General features: G+C 36.0%; 1 long non-coding RNA gene across 1 annotated transcript; it reads right to left on the minus strand.

Annotated features, from left to right (window-relative positions):
- Positions 1-19,424: 19,424 nt before the first annotated feature.
- Positions 19,425-22,031, minus strand: LOC139189037 (uncharacterized). Its single transcript, XR_011572511.1, has 5 exons — positions 21,766-22,031; positions 21,524-21,683; positions 21,350-21,418; positions 20,591-20,649; positions 19,425-19,689 (listed from the first exon to the last, which is right to left on the minus strand). It is a non-coding gene; the product is annotated as an uncharacterized lncRNA (long non-coding RNA).
- Positions 22,032-27,909: the final 5,878 nt, after the last annotated feature.

A 27,909-nucleotide genomic window follows, 5' to 3' on the forward strand; every position in this document is an offset into this window, starting at 1 on the left:
ATCAAAGTTTCTAAAAACTTTGGACCATATTTCATTGCTTTCTTGTCTGACAATGAACCTAGAACTTTTAAAGAAGCAATGTCTTGTTCCGAGGCTCCTTTATGGAAGGAAGCAATTAAAAGTGAAATGGAATCCATTATGGAAAATAACACATGGGAATTGGTTGATTTACCTCCCGGTTGTAAACCAATTGGTCATACATGGATTTTCAAGAAGAAACTTAAGGCGGATGGAACCATTGATAAGTTCAAGGCACGTTTAGTAGCCAAAGGTTATCGCCAAAAAGAAGGGTCGGATTATTTCGACACCTATTCTCTAGTTTCTCGCATAACATCAATTAGGACGTTAATAGCAATTGCGGCTGTATACAACTTTGATACACATCAAATGGATGTAAAAACATCATTTTTTAAATGGAGAACTAGATGAAGAAATATACATGGAACAACCTGAAGGGTTCGTGCTTAAAGGACAAGAAAGCAAAGTGTGCAAATTAGTTAAGTCATTATATGGACTTAAACAAGCACCAAAACAATGGCACGAGAAATTTGATCATACTTTGTTGACACATGGGTTCAAAATAAATGAATTTGATAAATGTGTCTACATTAAGAGTAATGATAAAACTTGCGTCATTGTTTGCTTGTATGTGGATGATATGTTCATAATGGGAAGTGATAAAGATGTAATAAACAAAACAAAGAAAATGTTGAATTCAAGTTTTGACATGAAAGACTTAGGTCAAGCCAATGTTATTTTAGGAATTCAAATTAAGAGAAATTGTGAAGGGTATGTCCTTACACAATCCCATTATGCAGAAAAAATATTGCGAAGGGCTTTTGGGTTTGATCTTGAAGAATGGTTGTGCGGATTTCTTCAAAGGCTTTTGAGCTTAATCTTGAAGGTTGACGGATGAACAGATCTTCAAAGCCTTTTAGGCTTGATCTTGAAGAATGATTGTGCGGATTTGTTGATGTTGTTGATCCAAAGGGCCGTTGGGGCTTGATCTTAGGATGAATGGTTAATGAACGATGAACACTTTCTTTAAGGGCCGTCGAGGCTTGATCTTGAATTGGTGGAAGTTCTTCAAGGGCCGTTGGGGCTTGATCTTGAAGGAGGATTTGACGAAGAATGAAGAGGGCTTTCTTGATCCTTCGGGATTTGTTTGAGAGATTTAGGGTTTCAAAGCTTCAAGGATTTTGGATGTGTGAGGAGTATTCTCTTCCATTTTTTTTGGGAGTAGAGAAATGTATTTGTGAATTTTAGGATGATTGATACCTTGATGGAGAAACCTATTTATAGGCTTTGAGAATGAATTACCACCACAAAATTTTCCCACTTAAGCACCATTACCTAATTTTCCCACTTAATGCAATATTGAAAATTGAAATGGTCTAACATATGGCCTAATTTCCCACTTAATACCATTTAAAACTTGAAGTGGTCTAACTTATGGCCTACTTTTCCCACATGATACAATTTTAAACTTGAAATGTGCTTGCTTTGTCATTGCCCAAATGAGAAAAACTTGTTTTGATCCATAATGGATTGAAATGTGCTTACCTTGTCATTGCCCAAAATGAGAAGAAAAACTTGTTTTTATCCATAATGGATTGAAGTGTGCTTGCCTTGTCATTGCCCAAAAATGAGAAGAAAAACTTGTTTATTCCTCCAAGGGTATTTCTTCCAATTTGTTGAGTCACATGCCATGTGTACAATTGTGTGACATGTGGCATATCCCATGTATGCTATGACACATCAAAACTTTAATGCGTTGGTAAGATTTATTTACCGAAATTTCGTTGTCCACAGTCACCTATATAGGAGTAAATAGGGCCACATTTATGGGAATTGACATGGCTAAATTCTCTAAAGCTCCTACGAAATCTGGGATCTATTCAGGGCTGAAATGAACACAAGCATATGAATTGATGTGTGGCAAACATGATATGTGTGTAGCATACTGTTTCGGTTTACTACTGCGATGAACAGTTCAAGATCTTCCACATCTACTGCGGTACCAAGTAAACCCGATATGTTTTCACTAGGGTAAGTTCAAGTCCAAAAGACACTTCATCCATTGGTTTGTTACTTTTATTGATGATTGTACTCGGTTAACTTAGGTGTTCTTGATGAAGAATAAGAGTGATGTTCCGTTACTTCTTCAAGAATTTTGTACAATGGTATCTACTCAGTTTCAGTCCAAAGTTAAGGTCTTCAGCTCTGATAACGGAGGAGAATATGTGAATCACATTTTGGCATGTTTTTTTCGTGATCATGGTATTATTCACCAGACGACTACTCAATTTACACCACAACAAAATGGTGTGTCTGAACAGAAGAATCGTCAAATAATGGAGGTTCTTCGCTCCTTGATGTTGGATATGTGTTCCTAATCATTTGTGGGGTCGTGCTATTTTGGTTACTATGTATTTGATTAATCGTGTTCCAAGTAGGGTTCTTGATTTTCAGACACCGTTTGATATGCTACAAAAAAAAGTTTCTTTTGTTTTTGTATCAAAGCTTCCTCCGAAAGTGTTTGGGTGTATTGCGTATGTGCACGTCTACTCTCATCAGCGAAGTAAACTTGATGTTTGTGGTCTCCAGTGTGTCTTTATTGGGTATGCTAACAATAAAAAAGGCTATAAGTGTTATCATCCTCTGACTCAAAAAACTTATATTACCATGGATGTCAACTTCCATGAGGAAGCTTCGTATTTTGTGAAGCCTTCTTCCAACTCTCCACTTCAGGGGGAGAAGGGGAGTGAAGTGCAGATTCGAATAGATGGTATTGATGATATGTTACAGGTAGAGTTGGGAACATAACCTATTATGTTGTGTGATACTAATCAGTCGGCTACAGATAGTGATCGGTCACTTGTCATTCCCGGAACTATTTCTACTGATGACAGATCAGATGTGCCCAGTGAGTTGCCTGTTAGTATGTCTGACGAATTACCTTCTAATGATCGGTTGCCTACTACTGATATGTCTAACAAGTTGCCTGATGATGGTTCGTCTAATGATGATTCTTCTAATAGTTTGGTACAAGATGGTGGCATACATGAGGTAAATTCTGACCATTCTTCTACTTATCAGTTGCCTCCACGAGCTAATCGTGGAAAACCTAAAGTACAATATGAGCCTAATATGCATGCCAAAGTCAAATATCCTATCAACAATTATGTGTCTACTCATCGTTTGTCCAAACCATATGCATCTTATATATGTCAGCTATCTAGTGTATCAATTCCAACAAAATTGCAAGATGCTTTGTCAGACCCTAAGTGGGTTAATGCCATGAAAGTTGAGATGGAAGCTTTGGAAAAGAATTCTACTTGGGATTTGGTTCCTTTACCAAATAGGAAGAAAACTGTTGGATGTAGATAAGTGTTTACTATTAAGCACAAAGCATATGGTTCTATTGATTGGTATAAAGTCATATTAGTTGCTAAGGGTTATACTCAAACCTATGGGGTGGACTATAAGGAGACCTTTGCTCCTGTTGCCAAACTTAATACTATGCGTGTTCTTCTGTCCTTAGCAGCAAACCAGGATTGGCCTCTGTTGCAGTTTGATGTTAAGAATGTTTTCCTTCATGGTGATCTTAATGAGGAAGTGTATATGGATCTCCCACCTGGTATTGGAACATCTCCTGGAAAAGGTGTTGTATGTAGGTTACGAAAGGCTTTGTATGGTTTGAAACAATCTCTTAGAGCATGATTTGGGAGGTTTACAAGTTCAATGAAGAAGTTTGGGTATATCCAGAGTCATTCAGATCATACTTTGTTTCTAAAGCGACAAAATGGTAAGCTAACTGCATTGATTATTTATGTTGATGACATGATAGTGACTGGTGATGATTAGAAGGAGATACAACACCTTCAAAAGTACCTAGCTACTGAGTTTGAGATGAAAGAATTGGGTGAATTGAAGTATTTTCTTGGAATTGAGGTTGCACGATCCAAGCATGGTATTTTTCTGTCTCAACGGAAGTATGTTCTTGATTTGTTAGCTGAAATAGGTATGTTAGATTGCAAACTTGTTGATACTCCGATTGAGCAGAATCATCGTCTAAGCTTATTTCCAGATCAAGTTCCTACTCATAAGGAACGGTATCAGAGGCTTGTGGGGAGATTAATTTATTTGTCTCACACTCGCCCTAACATTGCTTATGCAGTTAGTGTAGTAAGTCAGTTTATTCACTCACCTAGTGAAGCTCATATGGATGCAGTAACTCGTATTTTGAGGTACTTGAAGATGGCTCGTAGCAGAGGCTTGGTTTTCTCTAAGAATGGTCATTTGAATGTCGAAGGGTGCTATTGAGATTGCTCATAATCCAGTGCAACATGATCGAACAAAACATATGGAGATTGATCGACATTTCATTAAGGAAAAATTGGATGCTGGAATTATTATGTTTCTGTTTGTGGGATTTGAAGATCAACTTGCTGATGCTCTTACTAAGGCTGTGTCTAATAGTGTGTTTTCCAACTCGCTTGACAAGTTGGGCATGCGTGACATCTATGCGCCAACTTGAGGGAGAGTGTTGCGAGTTATATATTAGTTAAAGTGTAAATAGTAGTTTATTGTCCCACATTGGTGAAGTACATATGTAATACCAATTGTAACTCCTATATATACTCCACTTTGGAGATTAATGAATACATAAGAAATTCCCAAATATTGTCATATATATTTTTGGTATTTACCATATTTAGTTTAATATCGGTATTTACCATGTTTAGTTTAATATATCATGCCTATTCTGTCTAAGTTTATTCTTAAAAAACGCGCACGAAGTTAATTACTATTAACTTTGTACAAAACAAAACAATTTTGTTCGTGACGTACACAATAGTTTATATACAAACAATTTAACACACAATAATTTAAAAATAAATTACATAATTTAAAATTTAAAAACCAAAGAACATGCCTCTAATTTCGTTTTTCACCAATCGATAATCGTATACAACAACTCTATAGAAAACAAATTTAATCGCGTTAGTACAAATTCACAATGAAATTTTCAAATACAAAACAAAAACGCATACCAAATAGAGTAGGATAGATCGATTTAGGGAGAGATGATGAAGATTGAGTTGATGGAAGTATTAGAGGATGGATTTGGTAGTAATGGAAGGAGAAAGGCTGAATTTTTGCTGTGGCAGAGGCAATTGTTGCATAATTTGCAGTTTCTACCTTTACAGCTAAGCAATCTAATTATAAACACAAACTCTTTGTGCGACGAAACCTCTGTCGCGCAAAACATATACCATCGAAAATTGCCATGAAATCTACCTGCATTTTTTTGCCACTTTGCGCAACAAATATTTCTGTGCAATGATAGGTTCGTCGCCTAAATGCTGAAGTGACAAAGGACATTGAATTTAAATATTTTTTTTCAAAATTTGAAGCTTATGTAAACAAAGAGTTTATTGTCTAATGGATTTAGTAATAAAAAACTTAAATCAAATTAAGTTAACCAAATAAATCAAATTAGCCAACTAATCAGTTAAACTGAAAATTTAATTAAAATACATATTAAATAAATAATTAAAAACATTGTCCTCAAATACATAAATATAAACATATGTTATTCGTCCACAACACTTAATTAACACTTCTACTCCACTAGTCCGTTAGGATTTCACTATAATTCTACGTGTCGCTAGACGTTAGGCCACCACTGCCGGTAATGCATCCTGAACATCTCCTCGATCAACTTCATCAATAGTTGGTCCGTAACATAAATAATATATTTACATTGTGACACAAAAAATAATTACAAATTAATCGTTATAATATACTATTTAACAAAAATAATTATTATTTTACAGATTTACACTTATTGATAATTCATCCAACATAGACTTCTTCAGGTCCTCGGGCAAATTGTTCCAAGATGGCCGCTCTGTAAAACAGTTGATCCATACTAGTACCGAATGTCGTGCATAAGCTCTGCATTTGTCGTCGTATTCAATCCCCTCATAACATCATAAATGATTCGCTTATGTTGCGCACTTTCCTCCTTTTGACCCCGCACCTATCTCTGGGTTTTTTTTATCTATAGAATCTGCATAAACAAAACATAAATTTCAAAATCAAAGTAATTGATTCACCCAAAATTGTTTTTCCAAAAATATAAATATTACATCTACAAAAACTTAATTATTACCTTTCCCTAATCCTTCTCCCTTACTTTGCTTAGTTGTGAGAGCAGCGGAATTGGCCATCCCTCACCAAAATAAAAACAAGACCTTAGGATTTTTTTTTTTGGGGGGGGGGGGGGGGGAGGGGGGTTGGGGATAAAGAAAAGGGGAGGAAATTTAGGGTTGTAGGAAAACCAATGTGAGAAAAAAGTTAAAGTGAAACTATGCTTTTAAATAACTTGTATGACCTTGCGCGACGAAAATTTGACCTCGCAACATGGTCCTAAAAACCATGCGCGACGAAACCTTTGTCTCATAAATTACATAGTAAATACGACGAGTTCAATGTGCACTGACCATTTTAGAGCCCTTTACCTGATAAAATATCTCGCGTAATGTTTACGCGGTAAATTCTTCGTCATACGACTATTTGGTGCCAAGAAACTCCTTCCCGCATTTACTTCAAGGCCTTTGCACGATGAAGGTTTTTATTCGTTGAGAAAAGGTACCTCGTGCGGCAAAATCCATCGTCACGTATTTTTTTCCACATTTGACTAATAGATTACTGTTTTCGTCACTCAAATGTACTTTAGGAGATGAAAGTTTTCCACATTTGACTGTCATAGGGAAAGATTTTGGTGCCAACAAAAAATTTGGCGCGCAAGTCATTGTGGCTTGTGGGATGAAACATTGATTAATGGTTTTAGTTAGTTTTAAGAAAAGACCACGCCAATGTGTTAAAAAAATGAGCAGAAACACGTTTGCTGGGCGATTGAGTGAAGGTGCCCGTCGAGGATTTTCATCAGGCAAACACTACTTCACCAATTAGGTATGTGCATTCTTCTTTATTCCCATTTCCTTTCCCTGCTCCCCTCGGCGGCTGCTATTTCTCCCTGCATCTCTCTCTCTCTCTTATACACAAAGACCCTACACTCTCCTCCATCTCTTCCTCTCCCAATTGATTGAAGATTAGTTAATTTCTATTCGTTGATTAATTTTTTTCTTCAAATGTATGACTAATTAATTTAGTAGCTATTAAAAGGGAATCATGCAAGGAGCCTAACGAGGAAGGACGCTCTACTTACCATTTGATGTATATTATATTATAATATAATATAATATATTATATTATATTTTGTTCTTGAGTACTCTTTGAGGAGACTTAAATCTAGTCAAACTTGAATGATATCTTAAGACTATTGGTGATTCATTTTCACCAAATGGTCATCATACATATCGTATTGCTAGCTACAACCGTCAGTTTATTGCAGGTACTGATATTTCCAGTAAAATCTAGATTCGTTAATAAATGCTAGTCATCGATCAAGTAAATGCCATTTCACCTGCTTGTTATACACTTGAATTACTTTGATAGTGTGAATGGAATTTACATTCTTTGATAAGACGAGTGATGTGATATAAACTTGCTTAATGTTATGGTAGTGTTATATGTATATAGTTTTTTACTATATATATGATTTCAAAACGAGGGTTATAATATTCAAATGATTTTAACTAGATAAACTTGATCCACTCACACTTTATTTTGTCGACCCCTCAAGACATAGTGAGAACCAAGATGACCCAGGAAGTGAAGAGTAAGATTGGTAGTGAGACCTTAACCTTCATATATTAGTGATGAGTCCCTTACTGCGGTTTATTCTAGTATATAATAATTGCATGATTGTACTCTTGATTATGTATGACACTACATTGTTTTGTATTAACTGTTGTGTAAGGCTACTATCAGCTTTGGTGTAATGCGGTAAGGATGAGATTTCATCCTCGAACATGTGTCCCCAAGTGGGGAGGTTGATGAGGTTTGCTTGGTAGACTGTTTTGATTATTAATAAAGAACAGTTTGGTTCAAATTCATTCACATCATAATTATCTTACGATGGTTTTCATCACTAAGTCAGCTTGTGATGTCATCTTATGATGGGTTCATGTGGTCAATTTAGTGGTGGTCAGCAGATTACGGCCTTGTAACTTGTGTTATTGGGGTCAAAGTGTGTCACTGAATATTCATGCCTAGCACGTGTTAACACAAAGGGTAATGCTAGGGAGACCAAATTTGGAGGCTAAATTTATAAACTAAATGATGTGTCACCAATAAGAATAAGCACGTTTATCAATGTGTAAGTAATAAACCAATCATCAACTTTCATGTCCTTTAATTTTTAAAACTTTGTCCATAAATTTAGTACTCCTGGCCTTACTCCAACACAAATAAGGTGACGTAAAGCAAGTGTGGCCGTCGAGCTTTATACATGGAGCAACCTGCTCTGATACCTTATTGAAATATGATTCCCTGATTTGTGTGATACAATGTGTATAATATATATATATCCAAATGGGGCGGAAACTAGTGATAATAATAACGATGAGGACAATTATACCAAGGGCAATGATGTTTAGGGTTGAATGAATTGTTAATTGAATTATGTGGAACTTGATGTGGTGAATAACCAGGATTAAAAATGCCATGAAACCAACTGTTATAAACAAATAGAAAGAATTGAACAAATGATTGATCGGTGTTCACCTTAAACTTGATATACTCGATGAATTGACTGTAAGTAAGAATTTTATGCCATTCAAAATCAGTTGTTATGAAAATATTCTTCATAATGAAAATAATGAATTTAAAATAGTGATGCAGATATAATTTGAAAATAAGTTTTATTGCAAAACTTACACTGGAACTTACAATTGATTTACTGACGATTGGGTCAGCAAATGGGAAAATAACTGATGAAAAGGATATTAGTGCACGTAGACATCCTTGACATTTAAAAATTAAAAGTGTTGAAAATTTGTGAACTGGGAAATTACAAGCTGAATATTGCTTCTGTTCTAAGATAAGAATGCGTAGAAGTTTCAGCCTCATCCGAATGAGACTTGAGCTTTCTTTTAATAAATTGGGATGACTGAATGGAATGATTAAGGCCGAGAACCTCGCTATTGTTTAAGCTGGATGATGATTAAAGTTGATGACTGTTGGATCACGCGAGCATAATTGAAAAACAGAATGATGACTTGCTTTTACTGTTGATGAATAGTGAAAAAAATTATTTTACTATTCATGAATAGTGAATTGTCTAGAATCTGAAATGATGACTATTGCTTTTGGTGCTGGGAATGACATATTTCTTATTGGGGTCACATGCCTAGTTACTGTGTCTTTACATGATTGAATTATTCAGAGATCAAATGGGTCTTGGGAATCCTGATAATATACTGCTTGAGATTTTTGACTTGCTGAGTTGACTATATGCTATAAGGATGCGTCTGAAGCATCAGAATCTGAGTCTTCGTCATGGAGCAAAGTTGTTTCTGCCATTAGCTGTTGGGCTAAATCATTGAGCTGAGATGATTTTTCTTTCTTCTTTGAACTTGTTGATTTGGATGACTTGGTTGTTCCTTTAATGGATGATGACAGACTAATATCTAATAAAGATTGTTCTAGAATGGTTGGCAACGCCATTGTTGGTTGAGCTGGGATAGCTGGAACTTGAGGGATGGGAGCTCTAAGAAGACCAGGTTGATGATCGTCGTATGATTGAATTTATCCCACCACTTGACTGATCTTGATCTGTAGACTTCACCGGTTTCAACTTCATAATTCCACTTTAAAATCCATGGAACTTTGTACTTGGCTATGAATAATGAGAGAAGTGTAATTTTGTAGTTAAATCGGCTTCTGTCAAATTTCATCTGGAAACCAGCTGATAGGGCTTGCATGAGTTCTTCTGGTAAGAGGCTAGCTGGTGGGCCATGAACTGACCACCATTTTGGAAACCATGCTGGGAAATTTAATCTGAAACTTTTGTCAAAATTGATGAACCATGAATGACTCAAGTCTTCTGTTTGATGGAGTAAAATGTTAGTCCATGCTTGAATATAATCAAAATAATTGTAATGATTATTAGGGATGAGAACATGCTAGGTATGAAGGGGTTTGGTCTGGTAGAGGGGGAGTCCCCATTCTAATTCAGTTAAAAACTTTCCAATATAAAGAAAATGGTAAAGGATTTTGTTTTCATGGGTTTTGCTGTAAAGTGGTTTAATTGAAATGGATTCAGTCTCACTGAGAATGGCTTGGTAATATTTGAGAGTTTTATATGATTTGGTTGGCTGATAATGAAAATTGGGTGGAAAAACTATTTTATCTATTTTTTCTGGTGCTTGTTCTTGGTGAATGTTGAAAAGATATTAACTGGGGTTTTTCTTGACATATGGTGATGTTTTAGTATAACTGGCTGATTGGGAAGATGTGGATTGGTAAGTTTAAGTTGAATATGGATTATATTGACTGACTAATGTCGTTTGATAATTTGGATGGGGTGTTTGATAATTTCGTCTAAGGTTTCCTATTGTGGAGCCTAAATGAGTGAATCAGTTGGTAATAGCTAAGGCCGATGAAGAATCTGGGTTTGATTCTTGTTTGACTGGTGGTGGTGGTAGAGTAACTGGAAGCCTCCTCTGATCAGTTTTTTTGTCTATCATTCTTCCCCTGCAAAAAGTCTCTGGTTAGGAAATCAGGGATGCAATTTTGACTGCCTTTAATATATTCAATGCCAAAATAAAAAATACTTAATATGACTGCAAAAATCTGTTTTGATGCAATGTTTTGAACATCTTTTTGTAAAACATGTTTTGCAGATTTGCAATCAACTCTGACTAAAAAATTTTTATTTAACAAATCATCTTGGAATTTACTAATGCATAATACAATAGATAATATTTCTGTTTTAATAGTACTATAATTACTTTGTGCTGGATTCCATACTCCTGAATGAAAACGAACAATTTGTTCAGGAGATCCGGATGAGACGGACTACTTGAGAATACTTCCATAACCAATTTCAGAGGCATCAGTTTCAACAATTTTGAATGAATTAGGAGTTGGAATGGCAAGACAGGGCAAAGTCTTAACATGGGTTTTGATTTGTTTGAAAATGGAAGTATGAGTATGAAACCAAGGTGAAGGATTTTCTTTGAGATGATCAAATAAAGGTTTGCATTGTTGTCTAAGATAGGGATAAAATTATGCAATATAATTTAAGGATCCTAGAAATCTCTGTAATTGGGTTTGTCAATGATTTCATCTGGAAACTTATTTGCAAATTGGATGACTTTATTTATTGGCTGAATGGTAGACTGGTAGATATTGTATCCTAAAAATCGAACTTTGGTTTGAAATAGTATAATTTTGGTTGCTGAGACAACTAATCCATTTGACTTAATTATCCTAGCAAACATATTCAAGTGTTTCCAATGCTCATATATCAATTTAGAATAAATGAGAACATCATCAATGTAGACAATTGAGAAATGATTGTATTGATTAAATATTTCATTCATGATATTCTAAAATTCATTGGGTGTATTCTTAAAACCGAAAGGCATTACATTCCATTCATAATTACCAAAAGGAGTGACAAATGTTGTTTTGTATTTATCATCATCATGAATCTGAATTTGCCAAAATCCAGACTTCATATCAAATTTTGAAAAAATTACTGCTTGACTTAGTCTCTTCATCAAATCTATTTTGTTAGGAATTGGATATCGTATCCATTCTAAGACTTCATTAAGAGGTTTATAATTGATGACCAACCTATGGGTTCCTCTTTCTAATTTTGCATTCTTTTGGACATAGAAAGCAGGACATGACCATGGTGATTTGCTTTTTCTAATTATTCCTTTATTAAGAAGTTCCTGAATCTCTGTTTTATAGAATTCCATAACTTCTTGACTCATTTGAATTGGCCTAGCTTTGGTGGGTATTTTCTTTTCATCAAAATCCTTATTGTAAGGAAGTTTGACAATGTGTTGTTTTCTGTGCCAAAAGGCGTTAGGAATATCAGAACAATTTCATTTATAAGTTTCTTTTGAAAATTGTCAATGCTTTGTAACAAAGATTTATTTGTTAATTGTTCTTCGATTCTTTTGTAATTAATTTCTTCCTTAAAGAAATTAATTTGTTGTGTTTTATTGGTAAGTAAATTGATGGTTTTTGAAATGCTATCCTTTTGTAATTGTCTTAATTTTTGAGGTATGTTTTCATGCAGAACTCAGATGTGATTTTTTGTCCTAACATCCTAGTGGTTATCCGATTATGGTGTACCTTAAAAGGACATAGGAGAGCTATGAAAGGAAGTCCTAAAATAACTGGGTCTAAAATGTTTTTTATTAAAACAAATGGAGTTTTGAAACAAACATTGTTTCGACAGATATGAGCTTTTGGAATTTCATATTTTAATTGCATTGACGTGGCAGCACTAAGCATTTCTATTGATTTATGAAAATACTGAGTAGGAATTAGTCCTTTTTAATACAATTCAAGTCTGCTCCTGAGTCAATCAAAGCAATTGTTTCTAAGTGAAAATCTTCAATTATTATTTTAATTTTAGAATACCATTTCTAGATTCTTATCTTATGTAATAACCCTAATATTAAACCTTTTGTTGATTTTTCTTCAGACTGAGAATCTGAATTGTGACTTGAGGAAGAACTATCGTGTCCTTCATCATTATTGTTGACAAGTGTTTGTGTTTGAATCCTACTGAGATGTGTACGAATTTCTAGGTTTTCTGATTTTAGAAACCTAATTTCATCTTTGATTTTGTTGATTTCTCTTTGTAAATCTTTAACTGTAATTTCTTTCTTGGATTTATTAAATCACTCCAAGGTTGTGTTAAGGCTTATTTTTTTGGGAAACTTGGGGTTAACTGGTATTGGCTTCATTTTGGGAGACTAATTTCTTAAGCTTTTGTAAGTAGAACGATTTCAATTATGGATCATCTACTTTACTGATTAATTCGATAAGAAGATTTTCTGTTCTTCTTGTTTATTAAGGACTGAAATCTTTTTACAACAAGTATCAATGCATCATATCTTAATGTCGGGGGATGAAAGACTACTTGAGGAATTGTTGGAAGAAGAGGAATTAGTACTTAAATCATTTTCGGATTGACTATGGTCTGTGTCCCTTAATTTTAAGACTTGAATTAGCTGTAGTTTCTCTTCTTCAAAGATTTTCAGCTGGCTGATTATTTTCTTAACACGACATTTATCTGCATAATGACCGAATTTGCCACACTTGTAGCAATTTCCCTTTTGTTCTTGATTTTTGGAGTGAAATTTTCCTGAAGGTTTCCTCTTCCACTTGCTGGACTTGAGTTTGTCATAAAATTTATTTGTTTCAAAATTCTTGTTTTTGAATTTGTTATATTTGGGATGTTTCCTACTAGAATACCTATTTGGGTGTCTGTTTGGATACCTATTGTAGGCTTCTGATTTTTTTTTTTGCTGGATGGAGCAATAGGAGGTAATCCGTATTGTTCACAAAATGTTCCTAATTCATATTTGGCTATTGATTCGTCTTTATTTACTTGTTTTGAAATTTTCATATCAATACACATTTTCAATCCTTCCTTCTGGATAATATTAATAATATTTCCATAAGTCAAGGTATGATATGGTATGATACCTTCGTCGTTGACTAAAACATTCCTAATTTTATGGGCAAAAAGGTTTGGTAATCCATGGATGAATTTTTCTTTCCAAAATGGTTGATTACTATCTTCTCTAAGGATGACTCTGGACATGAAAACGTCTTTGTACCACTTGAAATCGCTTCAGGTTGGACATCTTAGATTGCTAAGTTGGTCATGAATTCTGGAAGTGACATAATTGGGTGTACCTATGAAATGTTCTGTGATGGTAAAGAGTAAGGTGTTGCTTGCATCTGGGACTCCTTGTCATATATGCTCATCAAAGATGGGCGTTCCATCTTCATCCTTTTTAACTGCATGTTTAATTTCATTTCGTGATTGTTCATTGAGATGTTTTTCCCATCATAAATGAAGCATTCCTGTGAATCCAGTGATCAAAAGGTCGACAACTTGGGTTTGGCTAAGATTATGATTGGTAATATAACTATTAGAAACCATAGAGATGTGTTGTAATTTATTTAAAAGTTACTGTTTTGATAACCCATCTATATTCCATTCATATAGTTTATTAGCCAAAACTGAGAATTCATTTTGGATGTTTCATTCCTCAAATTGAATATCCGGAGGTGTTGGTATCGGATACCAATTTTTGGTAAGAGTTGTTTGGTTGACTCGTTTATTTGTGATCCTTTTGAGTTCAAGGTTTTGAAAAGCTTGTTCTACTTTCCTAATGGAGTCTATTTCGGTTTCATTTTCTGAATCCCATATTGTAGAAATTGTTTCTACACGAGATTGTTCTGGATGTTGTAAAACACTTACTGTTTTTTCTTGCTTTAATTCTTGTAACATTTGGTCTGTTTTTTGACTTGTGGAAATGGTTTTCAAAGCGATTGTGCTAGAAGAAGACTCTGGAAAGTTGACTAAAGGTTTTTCCCTAAGTGTTAGTTTTGGTTGGGAAAGTTTGTCTATTTTTGTTTCGATTTTGTCTAACCGTTTTCCTATGGTGTGTCAACTCTGGTTTGTGAAATTGTTTTGTTTGATGACTGGCTTGACTCCTACATCTTCTTTAGGAGGTTTGAAAGGAGTAGTTGGTATTTGGGTGTTTGCAGTGGAAATTAAAATAGTTTCTCATGGGGGATAACTAGAGGAAACTAAGGTTTTATCTTCTTTGACCCAATTTTCTTTGGTGATGACCTCTAATTTGTTTTCAAATTCATAATACTTTTCAACAAAGTCGAAGAAAAATACTTCAAATTTGTGTTTTTCCATGAAATTGGTCCACTTATTGTAATTGTCCAATTTTTGTTCTTTTGTATACTTATTACGGAAAATGTCCCTACGGGGAATATTTTCTATAGCTTCAATGTCAGCATTGAGTTTCTTCCATCGAATCTTGAATGGTTTATTTAAGACTAGTAATTGATGGTTGACTTGACTTTTTTCAAAGTCTAAAGCTGTTGGAGAAGTTTGTTCTCGTTGATTTTGGGTATTGGGTTGATAAACGAGATGAGTGGCATGAGAAGTTGTTTCTATTGATTTTAACTTGATAGTAATCAAGTCATTGATTAATTCTTGCTGAGTAACAGTCGAGCTTGTTTCAACTGCCTTTAATTTTTTGTTAATTAATCAAAATCTTGGTCTTGACCCATCATAATGGCAGATGTGGATCCAAAAAAAGAATTCCTACTGGGTGTTAAGGATTTGTGGGACTGGGGAAATTCTTGTAGTTAAGCATTTGATTTTCTGGTTGGTCGGTCAAAGTTGATTTTAACTGTTCCATCAAAATATTGTTCTATGTTGTCTAGATTGACTAGACTATTTTGAATATTAACTGGTTTGCTTTCGTTAATCAAACACCAATCTGAAGGTAGACTGATATCTGACCATCTAATGGTTCTGGGTATTTTGATGTTAGCATATTCTTGGTTTGTTTGGATTAAGAGTGTATGGTCTCTAGGACTTTTGACTAAGGCTTGGAAATTCATGTTTGTTCCTGTAACCTTGTAATAGACTCTAAAAATTAGAGCTTATGGTTGGACCCCTTCAAAGACTTGGTACCTTGAAGTTTTTATGTTTAACGTGGGTGCTTTCAGCATGTGAGGGTCTGAAAGGCTTATTGTGAGATCTGGGAAACAATCAAAATGAATTGGTCCGTTATAAAAACTTGACTCAATCATTCCAAGAATACTATCACTAAAATCAGTGAATCTAGCATCTCAGAGACATAGCAAGATAGAGGTATTGAGACCTCTCCTTGTTAATGGTGTAACTGCAATTTGGACTAGGCATGTGTGAATGTAATTGTAACCATCTTTTCTATGGGTTCTAATTTGTTCCGGCGTGAATAATTGACAAGTTTCATGTTCTTTGCTAAGAGCATATGCTTTTTCAAATGTTTTGACATGGTGTTCATTTCTGAAAGAGGCTACTGACCATTTCTTTTTATAGATGTTTTTACTAGAAACCTTGGGAATATTCCAATCTCCAAAGTCGACAGTGTCATCTGTCTGAAATTCTAGTTTTTGTTCTTCATTTACTACATCTGGAATTGTTCCTAGATTGGACCTAGTGCTAGCGCTGGCCATTGAATTAGATCTAAATAATCTACTCATATTTCTCAAAATACAGACTTACAAAACAGAAATCCTATCAGCTTACCTTCCTTGAGTATTTGCTAAACTCCCTCTTTGCTCATGCGATCCGCTCATACCAATCCTATGGACTTATTGTTTGGAACACGCCTTAATGTTTAGGTTGAGAGTTAAATAAGACAGCTTAGAAGGTGAATCAAACAAGATAAACTGAATTGAAAGCTGGAAAATGACCAATAAAGATGATTAAATAAATGAACAAAGAAAGATGATTTTATATATATATAGGGTTTGACAAAACCCATATGAGACGAATTCCTAAAATAATTACCATAAAAATTTACCTTCTTGCAATTACGGAGAAGATTCTAAATTAACTAAATGCTCTAACAAGAACAAATAATTATATATTATACACATCTACCAAACATATCGATGGAACATCTTGTTACTTAACAAAGAAAATAAGATGTCTGAGACTCTGAACCTTCCCAAAAGGTGAGAGTGAGCACAGAACTTGTGTGCTCGATCGATCTTGATGATGAAGATTTTGTGTCCACTAGAAAATGTTAGAAAGGACGCTAGGATCAGAGAGAAGAATAAAGGGAAAGTCGATAAGCGAGGGTGAGGGTTTATGGGTAAGTCAATGGATGTCTAGGTAGAGTGGGGTTTTCATGTGCTGTGTTTAGTGATTTTTTTAGAAGGATAATGCCAAACTTTTAAACCAAATTTTGCAAACCAAATGATGTATCATCAATAGGAGTTAAGCATGTTAATCAACACATAAGTAATAATCCAACCATAAACAACCGTGTCATTTGGTTTATAAAATTTGGTTCCTTGGCATTATTCTTCTTAAAAGTTCAGAATTTAATATAATGGCTGGAGTGATTGCTTGAGATCTATGTCTCACTAAAGATGAAAACCAAAAGTTTTCAAAATTTTCAACTTCACTACATACCAAACAAATTTTTGGGTTTTAATGAAAATTATTCTTATAGATGTAAGTACAGTTGCATATAACTGAAATATATGAGATAAAGGAATTGATCATCATCATAAAGTGCATTAAACATTGATTGAGCATTGCCCTTCTATTCCTAATGGATTTGAGCCTTGTTGTCGTCACCAAAACCATGATCAGCTTGCTTAGTCTTGTTAAGCAGGGCATTGGCTTCTCTCCACTTGTGGTATTTACCAAACAAGACCTCCATATCTTCAAGGGATCGACCCTACGTTTCTGGATACAACGTATAAAAGAAAACCCAACTAAGCGCAGCAATTCCCGCGTAAAGAAAGAAGGCCCCTCCAATTGTGATGGCCTTATACAATGAAATAAAAGTCATCGAGATGACCCTGCTCATCACCCTGTTTACGGCCACCCCCATACTAACCTGACGCGGTCAAAATATTCCGTCAAACTTGACGGAATATTCCGTCGTCTTCAACCTTCGAACTCCGGTGACCGACGCCGCCGCCGGAAAACTGAAAAACTTCAAATCATCATTTCCCGCTCATTTCTCAACCAAATTTCATGAAATTTGTACCAAAATGAAGCTTAGGACGAAAGGAACAAAACCTTACCACTTTCAAGCCTTGAAATCCACGGGATTTCACCGAGGAAACCTTGATAATCCGGCCAAACTTGAAACTCGCCAAACTCAACTTCCCGACGTCCAATTCACTTCGTTTTTCTTCTCCGAGCTTCATGAAGATGTCCTAAAGCTCACTAGTAGATTGAAATCTTCTAAAAACCTCACATTCACGATTGCATGAACTGTGCTCAAATCGGAGATTATGGTGTCTCAGGTTTTACAAGCTCTCACGTTCTAAAAATGGTATAGATGTGTTCCTGAGCTCACCAGGAACACAAAGGTGACTTCAAAAACTTCGATCTGCAACGAAATGATCAGGTTTGAGGTTTGTCAGTACGTATTGTACGGAAATGGTGAAAAACCGAGAGGGAAGAGAGAGAGGGTCAATGGGAGAGAGAGAAAGTATATGTGCGTGTGTGTGGTCCCGTTTTGGGTCACTAACAACAACCAAAACCAAAACAATTTGAACCTTAGTTCTAATTGGGTCAAAATAATAAGGGATAGAGCTTATTGGTCCAAAACCTTAGTTTATGCACACACACAACTCAAGAATAAAAGGGGTAGAATCGACATTTCACACCATCAAGAAATATATCTCGGGACGGGCTGTCACATGGGCTTAGCCTCACAATGGGCTAGCAATGATATGATTTAATCAGTTGTTTTTTAAATATTATTTTCTCTATTTTAAAACACGTTCAAAACATTTTAAGAGGCGCATAATACCAGTTATAAAAAGGGTATTTCGCATGCGGATAATAATGTGATTAAATTAATTGTCAAATGATTGTTTTTTTTTTTTTAACAAATGATATTATCTACACTAAAGGGCAGGTGGGCTTAGCCTCACAATAGGCTAACTAATGTGATTCAATCAATTATTTATTAAATATTATTTTCTTTATTCTTAATGTAAATTCTGTAGAGACCGATTTTATTATGTAAATTTAGTTACTTTAATTGGTTTATGATAGGTTTCTTCTAGCATGATATAAAATTATTCATTTACTTCAAATATTTGGCTTTCCTTTTGTCAATTTACGCATATAAATACATTTAAAACGAGTAAGTCGTGCGTAGCACACCGTGATTCAAAAAAAGCCTCACGCGCATGCATGAAGGCTAGTATATATATAAATGTATGGAAAAGGTTTGTGCAAAGATATCCATATATATATGTGTGTGTGTGTGTGTGTGTGTGTGTGTGGGGAGATGTGTACAGACTAATATAATATATAGACCTGGCATTCGTGTCGTATTTTTCGTGTTTGTTTCGTTTTCGTGACGTACCCGATATCTTAACGGTTTGTGTCGTGTAACATCCATTAAAGTAAATGGGTAATATGACCCGACTCAAAATCGACCCGTTAATTTTATCAAGTAATATGACCCGACCATTTACCCGTTAAGGAAAATATATTTTAAATCAATAAATAATGAAAATGAAAAACATAATTTGACCTCCAAAAAATTGAAAACATAATACTAAATTTGTATATGTATATCACATTGTCACATAAATGTTACTTCAAAATATAAAAACAACATATATGTATATCACATTGTCACATAAATGTTACTTCAAAATATAAAAACAACATTTGTCCTTTAAGTATTACAACCCAAAATTAGAGTCTAATGAAAGGAGTTGTGCTTCAAGGTGAGGAAACCTTGCACATTTTTTATAGTAAAACCTGACACACCCCGTCCCGAAGGAGGGCATGCTGGCCGTCACGTGAGAGTGACGTAACCATTTGCACAGTACGGAAGCTTTAATTATACAATTTATAAGTTGATACACCCGAAGGTGAGTCCTAATTTTTGTGCAATCTGTCAGAACACCGTCGAATTCCTCGTAGTCACCACACCTTTGTGATTCCTGAACCTGGAGGGGCGCAAAACCAAAATTGAGTGGGTCAGCAAAAACAATTCTTTTCAAATCCAACATTTCTCAAAACATTGTAACCCCTCTCCGTAAAACCTGTATACTTTCCGTAAAATGTAAATATAATATATATACATATATATTCTCAAGACTTCAAGTCGTTAACTCAACATTTTCATAACAATTATGCCATGCCACATCATCTCAACATTTCTCATATTAATTATGCCATGCCACATCATCTCAACAGTAATAAGGTATGAATGCATCAACATAATCATATCAGGTGCAAGAAAGTAATCAACCGTAGGCCCTCTAATAGCCCTGTACGGTTGAACCTAGAGCTCAAAATCTATCACTCTCACTCTGCCGGAGTCACCTCTGTGACCCGTCCGGCCTTCTGCACACAAGTTACGCTCTAGTGCTTCTCATAAATCATCTGTGCACATAATCTAAGGTCACCCACCAGTCGGAATCTCACTAACACTCTCGCGACTGGCCTGTCGTACCCACTCCGCGTGGACTGTACGACTAGCATCTACTTGGATCCAAGACGAGCGTGCGATGCGGTGAATACTATAAGCACTAAACCATGGTGCAGGATTTGAGCTCAATATATATCATCATCATCATAACAGTAATTAAATACTCACCTGATACTCACCTGTGCGTCCGCCGCACCAATTCATACATATGCATCATATATCAATTCATATCATTTCATGCATGGCAATTCGACTCACATTTCTATATACTTTTCAGATACTTTCATGCATAGCGTTTCAATTCACGTTTTTCATATAATTCTATACATTGCATTTAAAGCATACTTTCATTAAATTTCAATTTCTGGGAAAACGTCAAGTATATATATATACGGAAAACAAAACTGCCCACTCACCTGGAGTTCGTCCAACAACTCCCTAGCACCACACATCAAGGCGTCATGACGATCGCCGCCTAGAATAGTAATCAAATCCAGGCTCAGAATTCATATCGATAGAATACATAACTTATATAAAATACGTCACTACGTTGATCGATCCGGAAGATCTGCCACTCAGATTTTAAATCCATAACTTCCAGAGGTCCACATTATACCTCTAGGACAACATCCTAAAATTTCATTACCATCCAACGGTCGGATCTCCGTCAATTTCCAAAACTAAGTGACGGTTAACATTTTATATTATGGACTTACAATTCCAATTCCGGAAGATCCGTAACTCGGATTCCCAATCCGTAAGTTCCAATAATCCTCAAATATTACGTATTACAACGTATCAAAGTTTGGTGATGATCCAACGGTCGGATCATCAATTCACATTTTCACCTAATGTGAAAACTATAAAACGTTATTCGAACACCTAACCAACAATCCTCAATAACTTTCTCATACGGTGTTCAATTTAGGTATATGAATATACCACAGTGATCTACTCGACGTCACGGACGTCGACATATTTTTAAAATAATTTTATTTTTATTTTTTTTTATTTTTACTGTAGCACCTTCTTCTTCCTTGGGTCGCCGGACTGGTTTTTCCGGCGGCCGTTTTCTGGGCAGTTTTTCAAATTGCCATAACTTTGTCATTTCTCAACGAAATCAAGTGATTCAAAAACGAAAGTTGTAGCCCTTGAAGAGAAAAAGAGAATGGTACCTTGCACAACACCTAGTTCGCCGTGTTTTGGCCGGAAACTGCCTCGAAAGCCTCGGAGGTCGCCGGAAACTGGGTATTTTTCAAATGAGTATAACTTCTTCAATACTCAACGAAATTGAGTGAAACAAAAAGGAAAGTTGTAGTACTTGACGAGACGAAGAGATTGATACCTACCTCAACTCCTAACTCGCCGGGGATTCGCCGGAAAACGCCTCGAAAGCTCCGGCCAAACTTTGAACTTGTCGATCTCCGTGTTCTTACGTCCAAAAACTTCCAACGAAGCACTCCGAGCTTCCTTGGGACCTTACTAAACTCGCTGTGATCTTTTTTTAGCCTAAAACGTAACCAATTCAAAGCTCATGAACAGTGTCATCTCACGGCAACTTTAGAACTAGGGTTTTCGAAGTGAAACTCACCTGAAATTGGTATCCCCGTGCTCGTGAAATCCCCAGGATCACGATGGTGGTCTTAAATGGAACGTTGGTACAAGATTGTGGTGGTTCTTGGTGGTTGCCGTGAGTTCGAGAGTAAGAGAGAGAATGAGAGAGTTTTCAGAAAAGAATAAGAGAGAGAGAGAGTCTGGAATGAAAGAAGAAGAGAGAAGAAAGGTTACGGGTTTTAGGGAGGGAATTCAGGGTAGGAGGCCCTACCTAAGTCCAAGCACAAATTAACACATACAAATATAAATCTAACCTAGTTTAGGATCTTAAAGTAAAACAAATGTCATACATTTACACACCTTAATCCCGTTTAAGGTCACATTGGTCATCTCACGTCCTCGGAATTAATAATTCTGGGACGGGCTGTGACAAAACCCATCAATATTCATCAATCACAAAGGGAAATGATATTGGTTTATTTTGCACTCCATTAAAAATTCTTTTCATGCGGGTGTGTATGGTTTTAAAATCAAACGACGATGTACCCATCCTCAAAGCATACAAGAAGCGATCATAAGAGCTTGCATATTTTTTTTACATTTTTCTCACTTGTAAATTAATTATTATATCTTTTAACGTGTTAGGTATTTTTAAATTACTTGATATTTTTATTTTTAATGTGTTTTATAATTTTTTAATCTCACTCCTTGCCTATAGTATCCTATAAAAATAAATAAAACTTAAATTTTTTAAACTTATATAGAATAATAATACAATAATACATATTTTAAAATACAATATATACATATACACTAAGTCTATTGTATTTTATAGTAATTTTTTTTAAGTAGTTTAAAAAATTAAAATCATCAAAATAACTTTTTTCCTACCGTGTCGAAACGGGTTAACTGCGTGTCACCCTCGTGTAAACTTATTAAAGACCTGTTATGAATGGGTTTTTATTGTATGACCCGATAACAAGCTGATTAGTTATCATGTCGACCCGAAACCCGTTATTTTCATGTCGTTTATGTGTCATGTTAACAGGTCATGTAAGAAATTGCCAAGTTTAATTAGTATATAGATACGTGTAGGAAGGAAATATATATGATACATAAGTATATATGTGTGTAAGTGTCGATGTGCCTGTACACACACACACACACACACACACACACATATATAAGTGTCAGTCAACTTTCGTAAGTTATGCAAAGACTGTCATTCGTAAGTTATGCGAAGAGTGTCGGTTGACTTTTGTAAATTATACGAAGAGTGTCAATTGACTTTCGTAAATTATGTGAGGAGTGTCAGTTGGCTTTCGCAAGTTATGCAAAGAGTGTCATTTGGCTTTCGTAAATTATGTGAAAAGTGTCAGTTGGCTTTCGCAAGTTATGTGAAGAGTGTCATTCGTAAGTTATGCGAACAGTGTCAGTTGGCTTTCGTCAAATATGGAAAGACAGTTGGCTTTTGCAAATTATGTGAATAGTGTCATTCGCAAGTTATGTAAAGAGTGTCAGTTGGCTTTTGTAAATTATGCGAAGAGTGTCAGTGAGCTTTCGCAAGTAATGCGAAGAGTGCTTTCATAAATTATGCGAAGAGAGCCAGTAGAGCATTCATAAGTTAGGCAAACAAAAAGGAGGCTTTGGTAAATTTACCTTTACTAAATTTGGCCTTAGAAAAAGTGACCTTCACAAAGTTGGCCTTAGCAAGAGGTGCTTAAAGTTTTAGATTGGCTTAGAGAATATTATTTCAGGGGCCTCATGTGATTGAAGAGCTTAGTTTTCCCCTATTTTACACACCAAAAAAAGGGGGGGAAATGGGTATTGTGGGAGGATAAAATCCAGTTTTGACTCATGGGCCAATACCAAGCATCCAAAGAGATGATGTTGCGTACGACAAGCTATAACGGGTAGACTAAAGAGGAAAGGCCACAAGAAACATGCTGACTCCTTACTCGCTCGTGCATGGGAAAGGAAATGTGTCAGAGTTGCACAAAAAGCTTAAAAAAAGGAAGAAGGAGGTAGATAACTGCCACCACTATGGAGAACCATTAAGGAAAATGGAGTGAAGGACATGTCCTGGTATTTGTTCTCCAAGTATCATAGTCATATAAATATGGAGATGAGTCAGAGAACAAGATACGCAATCAAAACCTCTCACTAGAGAACATAAATTCAATTGTCTGACTTGAGCGTCGATGACACGCCCCAACCTCAATATCCCCATATAACAGGATAGGCACGTGCTGGTCGACACTCAGGGTGACGAAGCCATTTTAAACACGCATACAAATAAAATATGTAATGAGAAAGAAATATACCAATGCAAAACCGTGTTCAAAGCATACAGCTAATCAAGAATAATGAGAAAGAATTATTATAGAAAGGTACGAACAAGAGAATGGGTCCTACACTAAGAAGACTTGAAGATACCAATGCGGAGGTGCTCTGATGCCGAGATCATGTACCTCGATTCTCACTCTTGAAGGGGGCACAAAACAAAAGCTGAGTGGACCATAGTTTATAATAATAATACTAATAATATGAAAACCATTTTCTTTCTAAACATACTAACCCCCTGTTTTGAAAACACATATATAGTACTACATAGTAGGTTTTCTAAAAACTTTAGCATGCCATGAAAATCATTCGTAAAACATGTACCTGTAAATCAGTGCTCAGTAAAGGTAATATAATTGCCCGAAGGAAAATCCGTAAAACATTTGTAAATCATATCAATGATGTACTCAACTAAGGGTATCATAGTTGCTCGAAGGTACTACCTGTCCATCACCTGAAGGTGAAGCTATACGACACTGGGTTATACTTGTGAAAAAACATGGTAGGCCTCATCACCCGAAGGTGAAGCTGTATGAATCTGGGTTACGCCAGAAAAGAAACATATTGTAACAACCTGTCCTGAAATATTCATACGATTTTTAGAACAGAGGGGTATTTTTATAATTTCACTAAGTTGGGATATTTATTTTTGAAAAGGTTGCTTTTAGACCTTATTTTGTGTACCCAAGGAGGCCCATTGCTTTTGGGTTTGTATCCCAGCCCCAATCTCTCTCCCTCGCCTTTCTCGGTTTTCTCTCTCTATCTAGGTCTTTCCATCTCTTGCAGATCACTCTCTCTCCCTCCACATAACTCTCCGACCTCCTTCTCACCTCTCCCCTTTGAGAACCAACCCACACACCCACACCTCCACATCACATCAACGACAGCAACACCACTACCCACCACCAAGGATGGGTATTTTCTCTTCCTCCTTGCACAGTGGCGTTGCCACTGTTTAAAGGATTCTCTGGCAAGTTCCTACTTCCTCCAACATGGGTAAGTTTAGGTTGTCATTGAAGTGGTTTGGCATGTTTGAACGAAAAAAATGAACTCAGATCATTTTCCCAGTTTCCGGCGAGGACAAACGGTTTTGAGCTCTTTTCTCGGCCAACTACCGCCATTTCACAGCCTCTAATAGGTATATTTCGAACCCTTACTTCACAAGCTTCAATTTGACTATTTATACGTTGAGAATGGTTTCGTTTTGACCTTGATTAGAGTTCAAAAACTTCCCGGCCAAACTCCGGTGTTTTTCTTCCTTGGGTCCGATGAACCTAAACCCAGAACCTTGGTCCAGGCTTTTAAGCCTAAGCCCGTGTGAGCCCAAGTTCTTAACCCCTTTAACCCTTATAGGTCTAGCCCAAAACCCAATTGTAACACAGGCCCTTAGGTTGTCCAACTCGGGCCTTAGGCCTATTAAAACTAAGCCCAGAACCCAAATGATCCCAGGCCTTTGGGTTGTGGAACCGGCCCACTAGCCTTTGACCCAGCCTAGCCGAACTTGACCTTTGACTCGACCCATTGATCTGCCTTTGACCCGACCCCGTTGGAATGTTTTAAGGAAAATTTTTGGAATATTTCAAGGAATATTCCTAGAATATTCTCTAGAATATTCCCGTGTTGATTTTTTGTTGACTTTTTTTATATTTACGTGGGATCTTTCTTAGGGTAATTTGACGTCCTGAATCTGTTTTCGACGTCTGCTTTCCAAAATTCAATCATTTTAATAGAGTTTTATTAATTGGACCCTTTATGTGCTTAGGTGCATTTATTGTGGCGTTTCCGTCTTCATTAGTTTGGGTGGCTCTCGGCGGCAAAGTATTTGTGAGTGGATCCCTTCTAAAATACATGTTTTATAGTAGAAATGCATACATGAAAAACATGATTTAATGGTTATGTTTTTTGAAACACTTTATGAGTAAATTAGATTCACACTTTATGATTATCATGCTTACTGAGAATATTTTGGAATACCATACTTTATCGAACTTATGTTCTTTGTAGTATATATGTTAGATGACTATATACTATTTATGAACATGTTTTTACACTCTTTGTAGTATATATATGATGGATGACTATATACTACGAAGTGGTTTTGAGATATATGCATTTATGTTGGAAAGATTATATTCAATGTATTTTTGTGCATATCTAGTGGTCAGCATTCTGCCTACGGGTGATGATACTTATATTGGCTTCAGCCGGGCGTGTGTAGGTGCCTACGGGCAGAAGATATTTTTATTGGCTTCAGCTGGGCACGTGTAGGTTGCTTCGGTCGGAAGAGTTCTATATACCTTCGGGTGATACTAATACCACTATTTAGCACACTATATGATATATGTTTTATGAAAGATGTTATGGCGTGCTAGTGTTTTCGGAAAACCTATTACATATTATACTATTGAGTTTTCATAAACTTTGGGGGTTAGTACGTTGAATAACTGTTTCGATATTATATATATATCAACTTGGTCCACTCATGTTTATTTTGCGCCCCTTCAGGATTTAGAATCTAGGCATACAATCCCGGCGTCAAGGCACTTCTGCATCGACATCTTTGAGTCCTCTCAGTGTATAACCCATTCCTTTGCTCATTCAATTTTTTATTATTTCTTTTTTAGTGTTCTAGTTAGTTGTATGCTCTGAACAAGTTCCTAAGTTGCATATTCATTGTATTTTAATTCATAACTTTTATTTATATTCGTTGTTCTCATGCATCCTAATATGGCTTCGTCACCTTCCGGTGTCGGCCAGCACGTGCCTACCCTGGTGTTCGGTGGATATCAAGGTTGAGTTTGTCAGTTTGGTATCATAGCGTGGTTTGTTCAGAGAATACTTAGGATCACATCATACTCTAGTAGTGTGTCGATCATGGCATCATTTGGATGTCACGACTTCCGGATTTGTTATATTTCGGCACGGTTGCGCAACCCTTATTTTGCATGAATAGTCACATCTTATGGAAGAAGAAGAAACTCATGTCATGATTGTACGTCATCGGTGACATAATGGATTGTTGGATGATTTTCAATATTGGACTGATACTTTGCAACGTGCATTCCTTAGGAATTAAGGGCAGAGTCGGTTGTACATTAAAGCGACATGAATTAGAAATCTCTAGGAGAGGAAGTCTAGTTAAGACCAGTTGTAGATCTGAAAGGGTGACGTCACTCTGCAATATGTGTTCCCTAGGAATTACGGGCGGAGTCGGATCTATATAGGAGTGTTAGGAAACGAAAAAATCTTAACAGTACAAGTTGGTTAAGACCAAATGGAAATCTAAAATGGTGATGTTACTCTGTGACATGCCTTCCCTAAGAATGGTGGGCAGAGTCATATCTCTTTGGAAATTACTTGAAACATTCAAAGTGCGTGTTGGAGAAAGCGAGAAAGCGAGCGAGAAAGCGAGTAAGCGCTAGTTATTTTGACGTTTAGTAAGTGGTAGTTGGTGGGATCGAACCAATGTTCTTAGACTCGTTCCCACTGGGGAAGTTGGTGTGGATCCTTAGAACAATCCCTGGCAATTGTTCTATCGTTAACATTTTTGCTTACTCCAACGACGAAGTCAAGTTCCCTAACTATCGACTGTTAGCTTTACACCAAAATTCCTCAAGGGTTGACTTCGTTTAAATTAAATACTCTCTTGGGAGACTCTTCGGTAGCAGACGTTATTCTCATCAATTTCCAAAAAGGGTTACGACTTGTTTTGGAAATTGAAAATCCTCACACGGAGTTATGAAATACTAATTATCCTTGGACTTGTTTTGACCCTCAAATTCTTGAGTGTTCTTTTAGCCTTCTCGACATGGTTTCTTGCTTAATCCGTAAGAAATTC

This window comes from Malus domestica, chromosome 10, assembly GCF_042453785.1.
Source record: "Malus domestica chromosome 10, GDT2T_hap1".
NCBI classification, from domain to species: Eukaryota; Viridiplantae; Streptophyta; class Magnoliopsida; order Rosales; family Rosaceae; genus Malus; species Malus domestica.